Source organism: Patagioenas fasciata, chromosome 29, assembly GCF_037038585.1.
Source record: "Patagioenas fasciata isolate bPatFas1 chromosome 29, bPatFas1.hap1, whole genome shotgun sequence".
NCBI lineage: Eukaryota > Metazoa > Chordata > Aves > Columbiformes > Columbidae > Patagioenas > Patagioenas fasciata.
In genome coordinates this window covers 579,092-583,499 of record NC_092548.1, presented here as the reverse complement: position 1 = coordinate 583,499, position 4,408 = coordinate 579,092, and positions in this window count along the sequence as shown.

Below are 4,408 nucleotides of genomic sequence, written 5' to 3'. Positions count from 1 at the left end.
TCTCAGGACCCCCCAATTGTTTCCAGGGCTTATTGTGACATCCTGGGGACCCCCCTTTGTCCCCAGGGCCCATTGTGACATTCAGGGGACCCCTCTTTGTCCCCAGGGCCTATTGTGACATCCTGGGGACCCCCCTTTGTCCCCAAGGCCCATTGTGATAGGGTGGGGAACCCCTTTGTCTCCAGGGCCCATTGTGCCATCCTGGGGACCCCACTTTGTTCCCAGGACCCATTGTGATGTCCACAATGGCCCCGTTGTCCCAAGGGGTCATTGTGACATCCTGGGGACCTCCTTTGTCCCCAGGGCCTATTGTGACGTCCCAGGACCCTCCATTTTTCCAAGAGCCCATTGTGACATCCTGGCGACCCCGCTTTTTCCTCAGGGCCCATTGTGGCACCATGGGGAGCCCCTCTGTCTCCAGGGCCCATTGTGACATTTAGGGGACTCGTCTTTGTCCCCAGGGCCCATTGTGACATCCCAGGATCCCCCAATTGTCCCCAGGGCCCATTGTGACATCCTCGGGACCCCCCTTTGTCCCCAGGGCCCATTGTGACACCGTGGGTACCCTGCTTGTCCCCAGGGCTCATTGTGGCATCCTGGGGACCCCCCGTTGTCCCAGGTCCCATTGTGACATCCCAGGACCCCCCTTTGTTCCCAGGGCCCATTGTGACTTCCTGGGGACCCCCTTTGTCCCCAGGGCCCATTTTGGCACCATAGGGACGCCCTTTGTCACTGGGGCCCATTGTGACATCCCAGGACACCCCTTGTCTCCAGGGCCCATTGTGATATTCAGGGAACTGCTATTTGTCCCCAGGGTCCATTGTGACATCCCAGGACACCCCCTTGTCCCCAGGGCCCTTTGTGACATTCAGGGGACCCCTCTTTGTCCCCAGGGCCCGTTGTTGCATCCAGGGGTCCCCCCTTGTCCCCAGGGCCCATTTTGACATTCAGGAGAGCCCTCTTTGTCCCCAGGGCCTGTTGTGACATCCTGGGGACCCCCTTTGTCACTGGGGCCCATTGTGGCATCCCAGGACCCCCCTTTGTCTGCAGGTCCCAATGTGACATTCAGGGGACCCCACTTTGTCCCCAGGGCCCACTGTGACGTCCTAGGACCTCCCTTTGTCCCCAGGGCCCATTGTGACACCGTGGGGACCCCCTGTTTTCCCCAGGGCCCATTGTGACATCTGGTGGACCCCCTTGTCCCCAGGGCCCATCGTGGAACCGTGGGGACCCTCTTTGTCACTAGGGCCCATTGTGACACCATGGGGACCACCCCTTTCTCCCCAGTGCCCATTGTGACATCCTGGGGACCCCACTTGTCCCCAGAGCCCATTATCACATCCTTGGGACCCCTGTGTCCCCAGGGCCCATTGTGACGTCCCAGGACCCCCCATTGTCCCCAGGGTGCATTGTGACACCGTGGGGACCCCCTTTGTCCCCAGAGCGCATTGTGACATCCTGGGGAGCCCCCTTTGTCCCCAGGGCCCATTGTGACATTTCTGGACCCCCCACTGTCTCCAGGGCCCATTGTGAACATCCTGGGGACCCCTCTTTGTCCCCAGGGCCCTATGTGACATCCTGGGCTGCCCCGTATGTCACCAGGGCCCATTTTGACACCGTGTGGACCCCCTGTTGTCCTCAGGGCCCATTGTGACATCCCAGGACCCCCAATTGTCCCCAGGGCCCATTGTGACACCATGGGGAACCCTCTTGTCACTGGGGACGCATTGTGACACAATGGGGACCCCCCCTTTGTCTCAAGTGCCCATTGTGACATCCTGGGGACCCCCTTTATCCCCAGGACCCATTGTGACGTCCCAGGACCCCATTTGTCCCCAGGGCCCATTGTGACATCCCAGGGCCCCACTTTGTCCCCAGGGCCCATTGTTACAGGGTGGGACCCCCCTTGTCCCCAGGGCCCATTGTGACATCCTGGTGACTCCCTTTGTCCCCAGGGCCCATTGTGGCACCATGGGGACCCTCTTTGTCACTGGGGCCCATTGTGACATCCCAGGACCCCACTTTGTCTTAGAAGGTCACTGATCGGACTACTGGTACATCCTGACTCTGCTTTCTCAATAAACATTGAAGAACACCTGGGGTTTGTTTGCTCCAAGGGAAAACTTCCCTGCCACGGTTCCTGGTTCCCGGTCCTGTTTCCCGGTCCGGTTTGGCTTCGCTATCAGAACAGCTGCTGCCTCCACAGCCGCGCTCAAAGTCCCCGTTGTGACACCGGGATGGCGGGAGAAGGGGGGTGGCGGGGGCGGCAGCGGCGGCGATTGGGGGGGGGCAGTCGGGGCTGGGCGGACAAGCGGCGGCTGCTGCGGCTCCTCAGGCAGCGACAGCAGCAGCGATCGGGGGGACGTGGGGGGCGGACAAGCGGCGGCTCCTGCGGCTCCTCAGGCAGCGACAGCAGCAGCGATCGGGGGGACGTGGGGGGCGGACAAGCGGCGGCTGCTGCGGCTCCTCAGGCAGCGACAGCAGCAGCGATCGGGGGGACGTGGGGGGCGGACAAGCGGCGGCTGCTGCGGCTCCTCAGGCAGCGACAGCAGCAGCGATCGGGGGGACGTGGGGGGCGGACAAGCGGCGGCTGCTGCGGCTCCTCAGGCAGCGACAGCAGCAGCGATCGGGGGGACGTGGGGGGCGGACAAGCGGCGGCTCCTCCGGCCGCGGCCAGGACGTGGCTTCGCCGGCACCGGGGCCCGAGACCGCGCGCTGTGGGGCTGCGGGGCGGGTGTGGGGCCGGGGGGCTCCGGGGGTCCCGCAGCGGCCGCTGTGGGGAGGGATGGGGCGGCTGTGGAATTACCTGTGGGGCACTCATGGGGCTGCTGTAGGGGTCTTAAGAGGCATGTCTGAAGCACTTATGGGGCGACTATGGGGCAGGTGCTGGGCTGCTACAGCGGGACCTGTGGGGCACCCAGGTATGTGCACCCAGCACCGCGTGCACGCACACGCAGCTACACACTGATGTGTAAGCAAACACGTGGCCACACACACGCACACTTCCACAAGCGTGCCCAGTCCCATCTATTGACAGAAAGACGTACGTGAAATGCACTGACATGCTTGAGGGTAAACACGTGCGTGGATGTTTGGCACACTGCACACACGCACACGTCTGAACGATGATGCTCCAGCTTTAGCATAAATGGAGCTGACATCAAGGCACTCACATGTGGACAGACCAACGTTTATAGGCACTAAGGCTTTCGCGCACAGGTTCGTCCAAGAACAGGCCCATACCTGCAGGCACCTCCGAATGTGTGTTCTGTGCATTCTCTTAAGGGACGCTAGATGGCAGCAAAGACCATGAAATTATTAACCTCAGTCTAACCCTAGGTTTATGACATTTTTCCTTACTATAGATGCGTTTGATGCTAAAAATTCCCCCAAATTGTAATGAATATGCGATAATTGTGTGAATACAAGCATCGCAAGAGCATCCAGTTTTTGGAGCACTTATGGAACATGATAAAGCCAGGCAGAGCCTGACAAAGCGCGACAGAGCCCAACAGGGCTTGACAGAGCCTGATAGAACTCAACAGGGGCCGACAAATCCCGACAGCGCCTGACAGCGAACAGTGGAGTCTGGCAGGGCCTGACAGAGGCTGTCACAGCACGACAGAGCCAGAGGAGCCTGACAGAGCCCAGCAAACCCGACAGGAATAGACAAGGCCTGGGTGCACAGACCTGGGTGCGTGTGGAAAGGTTTCTGCCTGTTTTCCAGTGAGGAATGGTGTGTGTGCACGTGGACAAACAGAAGGCGAAGCAACTCGGTTCCAACACTGAAGAAGGCTGTACAGTCACGTAGACACGGGGGCTGCTCCGCTCCTGCTCTCCTGCTCTCTTGCAGGACACAGAGGCCTCAGAGCCTGTTCAGTTCAGTTCAGTTCCATACAATGTTCACTGACTGCAAGAAAATCCCTCAAATCCCCCACAATGTGGGGCTCAAAAGGGAGTCCCCCTGAAAAGAGGGGGTCACAGTCCAAAAATGCCTGAAAATTCCTGGGGGAGGATAAAACTTATTAAACCCTGTAAATATGAGCGTGAGAATTTCAAACAGAGAGAAGTCTGTCGTTTGTATTTATATATTGCAGAATGGTATTCATGTAGATATAAAATGATTTTAAAATAAAACCCCTTTTCTACTCTGTTATATAAAGGATTTTAGAATGTAAAAAATTTCTGTTGATGGTTTTAAGAATACAAACATCTTATCTATTTGTAGATTAAAAAGTGAAGGACTTGAAAAAGAAAAAAATATCTAGATAGGAACTTAAAATAGAAAAAAGTGTGAGTAGGCAGAGCTCTGTATAATTACTACGTGTTACATAGTCTAAATAGGTAATAAATATCATCTATATATATCCACTCACACCCGTATACATACCTTTAATTTATTAATAAA